The sequence below is a fragment of the Schistocerca cancellata genome, chromosome 4, assembly GCF_023864275.1.
Source record: "Schistocerca cancellata isolate TAMUIC-IGC-003103 chromosome 4, iqSchCanc2.1, whole genome shotgun sequence".
Taxonomy (NCBI): domain Eukaryota; kingdom Metazoa; phylum Arthropoda; class Insecta; order Orthoptera; family Acrididae; genus Schistocerca; species Schistocerca cancellata.
This window is the reverse complement of record NC_064629.1, coordinates 415448896-415462326: the sequence shown is the minus strand read 5'-3', so window position 1 is coordinate 415462326 and position 13431 is coordinate 415448896. Positions and strand designations below refer to the sequence as shown.

Below are 13431 nucleotides of genomic sequence, written 5' to 3'. Positions count from 1 at the left end.
CACAAATGAGAACAGCAGCCGAAATTCATCCTATAAATAAATGGGCGCTGGCGACGGACACAACCACATTTAATGGGGCTTTAACTCAGCTAAACACGTTAGTGGTGGGTGCTGAACTTGACCCAGCAAAGTGTTAATCGAACTTGGTGCAGCATTTGTTCCAGCCAGACAGGGCGCTCCCAGGTGGCCGAAAACGCTCGTCGTCGTCGTCCCAATTCAATAAAGGTCGCATCTGCGCCTGGGCCTCTGTGTGTGGTTGAGCTTGCTTAGGGCGCCAACAGACACAATCCTCTCTCCTCTTTAAACGCCTTAGCCCTGCATTACAGTAAGCGTACGAGCAGATTTTCAGGATTTCGACATCTATTCCACTTATATCGCTCTGATACCAAACACAAATCGTGCGAGGTAACAAGGTCTCCCTTATCCATAAACATAGATATTCTTTCGGTAATAGGAATACGAATCACGATAGTCTTCTAATGATTCTAATGTCTCTAATGAACCACTGTCGACTCCGTTTCATTACGTTACAATCAAATAGATTCATGAAAAAGATAGAGGCAAATTTTTACAGTCTGGAGCGTCTGCTGAAATGGAACTTGTCTTCCATATTTAATGTCCTTGTCGTCGTTGGAAATTTTAACTATAAGCATTCTTCTTTCTCTTACTTCTCTGTGCATATGGTTGAAATTAAGTTTATGCCACAGACAGCGTGAATGACAATACACAAACTATCAGGATTACAAATACGTACATGATCTCTGACTCTGATACCGAATTAGTACAATCTGAGCCTCTCAACTTTCTTCCGTTGGGTCGAAAAAGGCCTTTATACACTGAAGAATCATGCATTATTACCACCTGTTTAATAACATATTGGTTCACCTTTAGTAAGCAAAACAGGAACAATTCTGTGTCGCATGGAATCAAAAAGTCGTTCGAAGAGTTTTCGGAGGTGTATGGTACTGGATGTCTACTCACAGCTCACACAATTCCCGTGAATTACGAGCCGGCTGCACCCAATAACTTCTTAGATGTGTTCCGTCTGGTTCAGATCATGCGAATATGGTAACCGAGAGATCAACGTGACTTCACTAGAATGCTCCTAAAACTACTGCAGCAGAGTTCTGTCGTTGTGACACACAGTTATCCTGCTAGAATATGACATCATCGATGAGGAAGTCATCAAGCACGAAATGATGCAAGTGGTTCTCACTAATGTTCACGTAGTTGACAGTTTTCTAGAAGTCTTCAATGACAACCACACGTCCCATAGAAGACCAAGTGAATGTCTCCCACAGCATAATACTGCCCTCACCGCCTGCGTCGATGGCGCGGGACATCGGGTAGCCGTGCTCCTGGATGACAGGGTATCCGAACATTACCATCGACATGGTGTAACAAGAAATGTGATTTATCGGGGTAGGTGATACTTTTCCACTGATCAACGGACAAATCTTGTTGATTCCGTGCCCACTGCAATCGCAATTGATGTTGTCGTTCGGTCCACATGGAACACGTAGAGGTATTCCGCTAGAGCCCCTTGTTTTACAATGAGCGCTGAATGGTGTGCTCCGAAATACTTGACCCTACACCATCATTATACTCGGTCGTAAGATCCTTCTATCGTTCATTACAGAGCGGACCAGCTTTCGCACTACACGTTCTGTGACAAGGCGTGGACGTCCAATACCTTGTGGCCTACTCGTTTTTTCACCGTCCTTCAATAAATTTCTATAGCTGCTTATGATAGTAGCAAGTGAACAGTCCACCAGATCCGCCGTTTTCGAGATGTTAGTTCCTAGGGGCCGGACACTAACAGTCATAGACGCTTTGCCATTTAATTTCCCCATTTGCGACCAACGTTGTTGCTAAATCATTCCATATTCGCTTCTATTTCGCTTATATACTTTTACTACAGCGTTAAGTGCCTGAAATACCACCAGAAGGTGTTCATTAGTGCAGTGGGAAGTGATCATAATATTTTCGCTCATCAGCGTATTGTTCTAGGGAATCAACAACCATGTAGTTTGTATGCGAGTCCAGCTGGTAACAAGAATTTCACTGAAAGATCGTAAGGCATAACTTACCGATCGACCAAGTCACACACATGTCTAGATAACGTGCAGACCAAACAAGCAATGGTACCTCTAAATCTTTGTTAGATTCTAAGACATATGCACCAGTCACTATTAGAACAAACTGAAGCCAGATTGTTCCGGAAACATTAGATTTTGCGGCTTGATACGTAGTAAATTATTACGAGTTGTCACCTTGCATTGAAAGCATAGCTTGTCATGGAGTCGGAAGGTGAGCAGATGCTGATTGTGACGCTCGCACAGCTGATACTGGCCACTGAGGGCCGAGCCGTGTACTTGCATAACGCTAAGTACAACACGTTGCACATACTCTCTATTAATCTGAAGAAGTACGATTAAATAGTAATCGATCTTTTGCATACTTAGTGTACCAAATTATATGGATAAGAGAACCATACTGTTAAAATTTCAAACCAATAACTTTACTGCTTTCAGAGACATAAATGATTACCTAAAACACATGATAACCGTGCTGGCATTGTGAAACCGAGTTAAGCACTGTAATGTATTCATCTATAGTGTCATTGAAACTACAACTACGATGATAGGTCCATATAATCTAATTTTCTGGATTTTTTTAGTTTCATTGCCACACATTTCTGACGTATTTAACAGTACAATGGAAAATTATTATTTCATTGTATTTTGGTAGTGTGAGTGTTTTGGAGAGAGTGAGACAGCGAATGGAGGACATACGTAGATTGAGAATGTGATATTTTATTAAAACTCTGTAAATGTAAGCGTGAGAAAGTTCTTGTGTAATGCGGGAATTTGTGATGTATCTCCAAGTGAGCTTGATTTTGTAAAGGACAACAAGAAGGGGCATCGAGTATTAAATTTATTAGTGATTTATTTTGTGCAAAGGAATCTATTTTGTTTTCATTAAATTTTATCTAGTTTCGGAATTACGAGATTTCTGGTCTAATTTATGTGTGGTAATGTGATTGGCTGACATTAGAAATACGGTGACAATAGAAGTGCTCGAGATGACCTGATTGTCTGCTTAACAGACTACCCAACAGGAATTCAGCAGTTTCCGCGCCTTTGAGAATGGCTTTGTGCCTCAGACTTTCGAGTCGATAGAGTCGCTCGGGAGTCGTCCTATGGAAAACACTTATATATTAAATCGTGATGATCAAATTTGTACCAAAATGAAGAAATTCGGGCGTTTGATTGTTTCTCGTGTCGTTGACGAACGACAACAGTATTGAGTGTTTTAGAAAGATTGAGATTTATGAGAGATTTGTTTTAGGAGCTTTCGCATGTGAATATTTCAAGTCGTGCATAAACTCCGCGTGGCATGTTTCGTGCAAATTGCGAGACATTATGGCGAGCGCTTCTGTACAAGAAGACAATTGAACTACTGACTGTGATAACTCGCAATTATTCGTGGGTGAGTGATTGTTTAGGGCGTTTAAAATATCGGGTCGCACTAAATACCTCCTGGCTACTTTTGGGAGTGAACTTGTTACAGTAACATCCCATAATTACTGTTCGTATATTAAATAAAGACTTGATAGCCATTTTCTGTGTTTTAAAGACGGTAAACCAGCTTATAGAAAATTTTAGACATGTTTCAAACGAGTCATGGAAGAATCCCGAAAGCCCGATAGTTTAACTAACTTTCGGATGATGCACATGGACTGGTGTTTAGCTGCCTTTTCGTCAACGCTGCTTTTATCGGCTAAACCGGTATCTACCATTGCAGAGTGAAGGGGGAGACAACCAGAAACCTATCAACCTAGATGGACTGATTATTTACAGGATGGTGAGATAGCGATGCGCCTCGCCGCATTTGGTGCATTTAGCGGCAGTGAAAAGTAAAGTTTAGTGTCAGATGAACTTTAAAAACAGCAGCGTAAAACCCCTGTCAGAAAGATCCACGCGCCTGCAGTTAAACTTTTGAACTGAAGCGATAGAAGGAGGACTTAAACCCAGTGTAGATCTGTGAACAATATTAGCGGAGGTTCTGGACACAGCAGGCAGAGAAGTCAGCGAACTCCAGGAACGCCGACGGAAGCGGCTGGTAGCAGCGTTCATAGCAAATCGGCAGCAGGAGCAGCTGGCAACCGCGGACGGTGCTGTGGGGTCCCAGAAACTGGACTGGAGCTGGCAGCCTGTAGCGGACGGACTCGCAGTATCAGCTGACAACGTGGAGGAAAAGGTAAGTAGTTTTTTGCTTCGTGTGTAAGTGTGGAAAGAAACTTGTCATCATAGAAAAAAGTGATAAGACTGTAATTACTGAAGGGAAGGAGTGTATAGATTTTGATCAGCAGTACTTGCAGATGATAGTTGGAGAGAATGTTTTAGATTTGATATGTCTCAGTTTAATGAAAGTGGTTATCCAAATTCAGTATCTAATTCTTGTAGGTCAATTAATGAGCAACACACAGTGGAGGCTGATATTAAGTTTGCACCATGTCTTGTGAAAGAAATAAAAAGGAAGTCTGGTTTTGAAGTTGATGAGAAAAATATATATACTCCTGTTCAAGAAATAAGTGGGGAATAGACACGTGGTCCTACTGTTAAATTAATACCATTTACTCTCACTGAAGCGAAAACAGAGACAGCATTGTGGGCTGGTGAGCAGAATTTTTGCATTGGAACTGTGTTACAAAACATTATGAAACAGATGGGTGGTATCAGTAGTAGTATGAATGGAGTGGGGTCTGAGATAAGTGGACTGGGTAATGAAATGCATAGGAAAATAATGGATGAGTTTCGGAAATTAATCATGAGTTTATAAAACAGTCAGAACAATCTGATAATAAACTGAAAAAAATTAAAGGGGAAATTCAGAGGAAATCGATCACAGAATTTCAGGCTTATGTGATTCTGTAAGAAATGGGATAACACATCTTAACGAAAGCTTGAAGGGGCAAATTTTGCCATGCGAAACAAGAATGCAAGAATGATGTTGTAACAGCGAAAGGTGAACTAACCACCCATATAAAACGAGTTGCCAAAGGTAATAAACAGCTAGGTGAACAGTTAGGTACGGACGTGACTAAAATACGGACCCAAAGTGGATATGTTGAAAAACAATGTAATGAGGATCATAAAATTCTGGCTAATAGAGTTAAGGCGGAAAATGACAAATGTAAACTGTTTGGAGAGCAAGTGCGTGCAAGAATGACTGATTTAGAAACTAAATTGTCAGGATTTATACAGCAGTGAATAGTAACACACAAGAGCATGACATTAGACTTACAAACGTAGAACAGAGAATTACTAACAGTAGTGGTCATGTATTAATAAGTAGTGCTGCAGAGTCCCGTGAGATATCCTATGTTAACCACAAACAGTTTTTGAGATTTGATCACAATAAGAGAGTGAATCCCAAAGAGTTCTGGAGTGATTTTGTGGATGAGTTGCCTAGGTCATGGAATGATAAACAGAAAATAGGTTTTGTCGTATCTAATCTTATGGGAGAAGCTCATGTTGGGGGAAATTTAGCTGTAGAAAAATATGACAACAAGGAAAGTTTTAAACAGGCTTTCTTTGAAGAATACTGGGGCTAAAGAAAACAGACGGAAGTATTAAACAGCTTTTGGTCAGGTGAAAAGCTCAACCCAAAGAAAAAAAAACACACTATTATGAGATTCGTGCGGAAGTGGGTAACTATTTCGTCTTACACGGCTACCAAGATAGAAAAAGAACAAACTATATTGGGGATAGAAAACAAGTTGCCATTATACTGGCGAAATAAAATAATTTCTGCAGCTGGGGAGGACAGTAACAAGTTCATTGGTTACTTTGAACGGATAGAGAATGTTTAGAAAGACGAGGAAAATAATAATAAAAATAATAATAGAGTTTATAGGGCTCCTAGTAGGCAAAATGAAGTGCACGTGAACAGAATAGGTGTTCAGAGAGCTAACTATCACAGAGGAAGGTCCAGAGGACGAGGGGGCGTAACTGGATATAGAAATTACGACTGGAACGGGAATGACAATTATCAACATCAGTAGTCAGCTGAGAGAGCGGAACAGAATTCCAGACAGCAGAATGAGGGGAAGGCTACGAATAGTGGCAGAATAGACGATGAGGAAAACTACAGCAGTCTCAGTAAAATATGATTTACACTTTTTCAAAAAACCGTTTGTGACTGTGGAGGTGCACAAGAAAGCGGTAAGGGAAGTGATTCAGAAAATTCTTAAATGGAACGTAATCGAAAAGGGCATTAGTGTATATAATAATCCCTTAATCGTGGTCCCCAAGAAAAACGGATCGATTAGGCTCATGTTGTGTACAAGGTCTTTGAGTAAAATAATATTGTCAGAACGTGAGAGGCCCGAAAATGTATAATAATTATTACAGAAGTTGAGAGGCGTGAAATTTTTCATCTCTATGGATGTTTCTTGTGGTTATTGGAATCTTCCGTTAGCAAAAGAATCACGGAAGTTCACAGCAATATCAGTGTCTGTACTTTCGTCAGGGCGATGTCCCAAGTATGAGGTGAGGAATTGTTGAAGCGAACAACTGTGTATCTGGACCATCTGTTACTTTCAACTTCCACTTGGGAAGAACATTGCATGTTACTGGATTGGGTTTTGGAAGCCATATAAAGGGGCGGAATGTGGTTGAAATTAGACAAGACAGGGTTTATGAAGAAAGAAAGAAAGTTCTTGAGACATATTGTCAGTGGAGAAGGGGGTCAGATCCTGACAAGATAAAAGCTACCAAAGAGTTGGCAGTGCCTACAAATAGAAAAGACTTAAAAGGAATGTTCGGACTGTTTAGACTATATCGAAAATTCGTGCACTGACAGATATTTAATGCACGTTGTTTAAGAGATTTATTGCAAAAGAATTCGCCGTGTAATGGACGGAGGTGTGTCAGAGGGCCTTCAAAGAACTAAAGGCAGCTTTGGTAGACAGTAAAATTTCGAATCATACAGATTTCTCCAAGCCTTTCTGTCTAGCATCAGATGCATGTAAATATGGTTTGGGGGTGGAATTGTTTCATAATGAAAACGAAGAAGAGCAAAGCCAAGAAACAATACCGTTTGCTAGAAGATCTTTGTATCAGGTTGAGAAGAACTGTAGTATATCTGAACTAGAAGCTCTCGGCATTATATTTGGGTTACAGAAATTTCAACATTATCTGTTAGGCCATAACCCTGTATGTGTTACAAAAAGGTGCGGCCAAACTTTCAGGAAACATTCCTCACACACAAATAAAGAAAAGATGTTATGTGGACATGTGTCCGGAAACGCTTAATTTCCATGTTAGAGCTCATTTTAGTTTCGTCAGTACTTCCTCGATTCACGGCCAGTTGGCCCAATTGAAGGAAGCTAATGTTGACTTCGGTGCTTGTGTTGACATGCGACTCATTGCTCTACAGTACTAGCATCAAGCACATCAGTACGTAGCATCAACAGGTTAGTGTTCATCACGAACGTGGTTTTGCAGTCAGTGCAATGTTTACAAATGCGGAGTTGGCAGATGCCCATTTGATGTATGGATTAGCACGGGACAATAGCCGTGGCGCGGTACGTTTGTATCGAGACAGATTTCCAGAACGAAGGTGTCACGACAGTAAGACGTTCGAAGCAATTGATCGGCGTCTTAGGGAGCACGGAACATTCCAGCCTATGACTCGCGACTGGGGAAGACCTAGAACGACGAGGACACCTGCAATGGACGAGACAATTCTTCGTGCAGTTGACGATAACCCTAATGTCAGCGTCACAGAAGTTGCTGCTCTACCAGGTAACGTTGACCACGTCACTGTATGGAGAGTGCTACGGGAGAACCAGTTGTTTCCGTACCATGTACAGCGTGTGCAGGCACTATCAGCAGCTGATTGGCCTCCACGGGTACACTTCTGCGAATGGTTCATCCAACAATGTGTCAATCCTCATTTCAGTGCAAATGTTCTCTTTGCGGATGAGGCTTCATCCCAACCTGATCAAATTGTAAATTTTCACATCAACATGTGTGGGCTGACGAGAATCCGCACGCAATTGTGCAATCACGTCATCAACACAGATTTTCTGTGAACGTTTGGGCAGGCATTGTTGGTGATGTCTTGATTGGGCCCTATGTTCTTCCACCTACGCTCAATGGAGCACGTTATCATGATTTCATACGGGATACTCTACCTGTGCTGCTAGAACATGTGCCTTTACAAGTACGACTCAACATGTGGTTCATGCACGATGGTGCTCCTGCACATTTCAGTCGAAGTGTTCGTACGCTTCTCAACAACAGATTCGGTGACCGATGGATTGGTAGAGGCGGACCAATTCCATGGCCTCCACGCTCTCCTGACCTCAACCCTCTTGACTTTCATTGATGGGGGCATTTGAAAGCTCTTGTCTACGCAACCCCGGTACCAAATGTAGAGACTCCTCGTGCTCGCATTCTGGACGGCTGTGACACAATACGCCACTCTCCAGGGCTGCATCAGCGCATCAGGGATTCCATGCGACGGAGGGTGGATGCATGTATCCTCGCTAACGGAGGACATTTTGAACATTTCCTGTAACAAAGTGTTTGAAGTCACGCTGGTACGTTCTGTTGCTGTGTGTTTCCATTCCATGATTAATGTGATTTGAAGAGAAGTAATAAAATTAGCTCTAACATGGAAAGTAAGCGTTTTCGGACACATGTCTACATATCATATTTTCTTTCTTTGTGTGTGAGCAATGTTTCCTGAAAGTTTGGCCGTACCTTTTTGTAACACTCTGTATAGTGACCGCCATGCTTTGACCTTTTTGTAAACTTGTAAGTTAAAGTATCCAAGACTAGCTAGGTGGGCATTGTATTTACAGCAATTTGATACAGAAATTAAATATATTAAAGGCACTGAGAATGTGGTAGCTGATGCATTGACGCGCAGTGTAGAGCAATACCAAGAGAAAATAGAATCAAGGCCAGATCCAGAAGAGGTCCACATTTTTAATGTAGTAACCCACATTGAAGAGGAGGGACAACTGAAAAGATTTTCTAAAGACATTAGGAGAGTGCAAAATCAAGATGATAAGCTGAAACTAGTTAAAAGCAGATTAGGTCATCCAAATTTTCCAAAATTAGCAGAATATTATAGATTACATCGAAGTGTACCGTTTAGACGAAGAAAGAAGGGGAGAGAGGACTGGAAACTTTGGTTTCCAGAGCAAAATGTCGATTTAGTAATAGACTATATGCGTCGACAATATGGCCATTATGCCTCGCTGGGTAGCCGTGCGGTCTTAGGCCCCTTGCACGGTTCGCGCGGCTCCCCCCGTCGGAGGTTCGAGTCTTCCCTTGGGCAGGGGTGTGTGTGTGTTGTCCTTAGCGTAAGTTAGTTTAATTAGTGTGTAAGCCTAGGGACCGTTGACCTCAGCAGTTTCGTCCCACAGAACCTTACAACAAATCTCCAAATTTATGGACATTATGGGGCCTGAACATGCATTCAAAAATTGGGGCAAAGTGTTATTTTCAACAAAATGTGGAGAAGTGTTTAAAAGCGTTTGGAGTCCTATGATAGATGTCAAAAGGTGAGAGCTAGCAACCCAATAGTAAAGAGGCAGATGTATTCGGTAGAACCTCAGAATAGACTAGATTTAGTGACAGTGGACCTGTTTGGACCGTTGCCTGCTTCAAGATTGGATGTCTGTATGTGTTTGTACTAGTCGAAGGACTCACTAAGTATGTTAGATTTTACCCCATTAAAAAGGCAAATTCCAGAGTAATGGTTAGTAAACGAGGAATGTACTATTTTGTGATCATTGGTGTACCAAAGACAATATTGTCAGATGAAGGGCCACAATTTGTATCTAAGATGTTTCAAGTGCGTCTGAGAAATAGAGATATTGAACACAGCAAGATTTCTGCGCATTTCCCGCATGGCAATATGAGTGAACGGATAATGAAAGATCTGAATCGACCTTGCAGGACGTGTTGTCGAAAGAAACACTCAGCCTGAGCCAACAATCTTGAATAGTTTGAAGAAGTGATTAATCACTTAAAGCATGAAGCCACTTTATTTGCACGTGTAGAATTGATGTGTGGGATAAAACCTAATAATTTATAATTCAAGCTACTGGAATTCCCTAAACTAACAGAAGTGGCTATGGAGCAGAAAAAGCAAACAGCAAGGGCAAATATTAGGAAAAAGGCCTTGGAAAGAAAGAGAAGACACGACGCTTGGGCCCCTACCACAAGTTTTGAGAGTGGTGACTTGGTACTCGTTAAAACTAAGGAAAAATCAAAATAGCTGTCTCCAGAAACCAAGAAATTCACAGATGAATATGTATATCCCTTTAGAATAGTGGCCAAACCTCATGCGAATGCCTATAGGCCAGAGTACTGTAAGAAACATAAATCCTTGAGACTACGCTACGTTATTGACCTAAAAAAGTATATACAGAAAGACGATGGGGACAGTGATAACTAAATGGCCTCAGGGGACGCCCATTCTTTGCGACGTCAGGTGTTTCACGAACACAGGGCATCCCGAGCTGTTGGCAATATTATTTCCTTTTCGTTTTCGTACTGTCAATCTACCTCTTTTTCATTATGAACTTTTGCTATTGTCTGTTCTTTCTTCACTGTCTTGTGTATATAGTGTACATTGTAATAGAAATGGCGTAACAAACACAAAAAACGCACTTGAAACTGGAAATCATTTCCCGAAACGCGTCGTGCGAAAAATAAAATAAAGAAAATCGTGACTGATAGCAGGTGAGGCATTTATAAAGAAACCTATTGTTTTCACAGTCGCAAGCTTTGAGAACGATATATAGTGGATCAAATCAGTGTACAGTGTTTTGTAGGGGATAAGAGTTATTGACCCACCAACTCTGAGCAAATTTCAATTCTTAAAACAAGATGTACTAAGATACTAAATAGTGGATGAGCAATGAGTGACCAGAATATGTGAAAGTTTTGTATAATAAGATAAAGTAAAATGTAAGTGTGATGAAATGTGTTTATACTGTTCGTGTAAGACTTTAAGAACAGAGGCTGTACTCTTATGATGTCAATGTAGAAAGCCAAAAGAAATTATACAGAAATGAAGGTGGACATGTTGTGTATTTTATGACAACTGCAAACTGAGGCAGTGGTTGTACAGGTTTTCAGTAATTTTTCATTCTGTGTGTGTTTGTATCTATTGTGTAAAGCTTATGAAACAGTAGGTGTTAGCCTTAATATGTAAAGATTTTCTAAAGAAGAGAAATGTGTTTACTAGTATTTCAGAGTAAAGTTTGAAAAATTTATGATAAGAAGCCCATAACTTGCATAGTAAAGGGAGAATGTTTTTCAGTAGTGACTTGCTGAGTGAATTTGAGTCTGAAGAGCCTTATAAAGATTCGTGTTTTGGAATTTGAATTGGGTAAGAATAGGAACAGTTAAGCGTACTATTTACTTTTGATTCGTAAATGTTAGTTCACTATTTACTGAAAAATTTTTTTTTTGGAGGAGAACATATACTGAATAATACTGCAGTGGAGTAATGTTACTACTGAATATGTAAAGCTAATCAAATCCAGAAAATTGTCACTGTTTATATACCGATTATGGCAAACAAACAGTGTATGTATTTGAAAGAAACATGTATCATATTCTTGTTTGCAGAAAGAAAAGTATTGACTGTTTGGCTTATACATATTGTATGTTGCAGATACGTCCATTATGGAAACTGGATATGAAACTCACGTGTACCTTACAGATGAGTGGACCTTGGTGTTTGTAACGTACCCAGGTGTGGAACTGATGGAAGAGTAAAAGTGAAAAGAAGTTCCCACGCTGCTTCATCGAAAAGTAGGTGCTGAAAATATATCCTTTTTATAGACGCTCACCACAGTGGGAAAAAATTATGAATGATCGGAAGTCGTTCCCCCTCTACTACGATTGCTAAATAGGACGATGACACCGATCATAAAGTTTATTTTGTGAGAAGTTTATGAAATAGAGTACTTAGTTAAAAGAGAGACGCCCTCCATAGCACCTCTACATAGCGTAGATTACGTATGTTCTAAAGGTTTTCTTAAGGTTGCAGTGAAGTAATTTAGTACTTTTTTCATTACGAAAATATATTTCTACAATGAAAATTGGAAAGTGAAGTCTTAATGTGAAGGCAGATCGGAAGAAAATTAATTGTAATAATTTTTGTCAAATGGACATTTGTTTTGTTAAAAAGAATCAAAAACCTGAATTTTGTAGGAAACATATTTTTGTAAATAGTTTCGATGTACTGCTATCAAATCCAAACCGTACAAAATTCATTGTACTACTGTAACAGAGTTAAATGTTTCGTAAATTTTCAGTTTCCAACAAGCTTTTTGGCATTCAAAATTTTGTGAAATATGTTGGGTAATTAGCTATCGTTTGTTTAGTTAAAATTACGTTGTGGTAATAATGTTGCCGTTGTATGAATCTCAGATTTACTTGAGAGTAATTTTGGGTTCATAGGGGCTGTGTAACGTAGCAAATTACTACGAGTTGTCGCCTTGCATTGAAAGTGTAGCTTGCCGTGGAGCCGGGAGGAGAGCAGATGCTGGTTCACAAGCCCCCACAGCTGACGGTGGTTAATGGGCCGGCCGAGCCGAGTACTTGCTTAACGCTGCGTGCAAGACGTTACACACACTCTCTATGAATATGAAGGAGTAACATTAAATATTAATCGGTCTTTTTCCTACTTGTATACCAAATTCTGTGGATAAGAGAACCATACTGCTCAAATTCTTCACTTCTATCATAGATATAAATTTTTACCTAAAACACATGTTAACCGCCAACGGCCTTGCCGCAGTGGTAACACCGGTTCCCGTCAGATCACCGAAGTTAAGCGCTGTCGGGCTGGGCTAGGACTTGGATGGGTGAGCATCCGGTCTGCCGAGTGCTGTTGGCAAGCGGGGTCCACTCAGCCCTTGTGAGGCAAACTGAGGAGCTACTTGATTGAGAAGTAGCGGCTCCGGTCTCGGAAACTGACATACGGCCGGGAGAGCGGTGTGCTGACCACATGCCCCTCCATATCCGCATCCAGTGACGCCTGTGGGCGGGCTGAGGATGACACGGTGGCCAGTCGGTACCGTTGGCCCCTCTTGGCCTGTTCGGGAGCAGTTTCGTTTTACGTGTTAACTGTGCTGGCATTGTGAAACCGAGTTAGGTACTGTAATGTAGTCACCTATAGTATAAACTGAAACTACAACCTCGAGAATAGGTTCATATAATCTAATTTTCTGGCATTTTAGTAAATTTCAGTGCCACATATTCCTGGCGTAATTAACAGTATATTGAAAAATTATTATTTCATTTTATTTTGGTAGTGTGAGTGTTCTGGAGAGACTGAGAGAGCGAATGGTGGACATACGTAGATTGAGAATGTGATATTTTATTA

General features: G+C 40.6%; 1 pseudogene; it reads left to right on the top strand.

Moving 5' to 3' along the window:
* The first annotated feature begins 12824 nt into the window (after positions 1–12824).
* LOC126185468 (5S ribosomal RNA) lies at positions 12825–12942 on the top strand (annotated as a pseudogene).
* Positions 12943–13431: the final 489 nt, after the last annotated feature.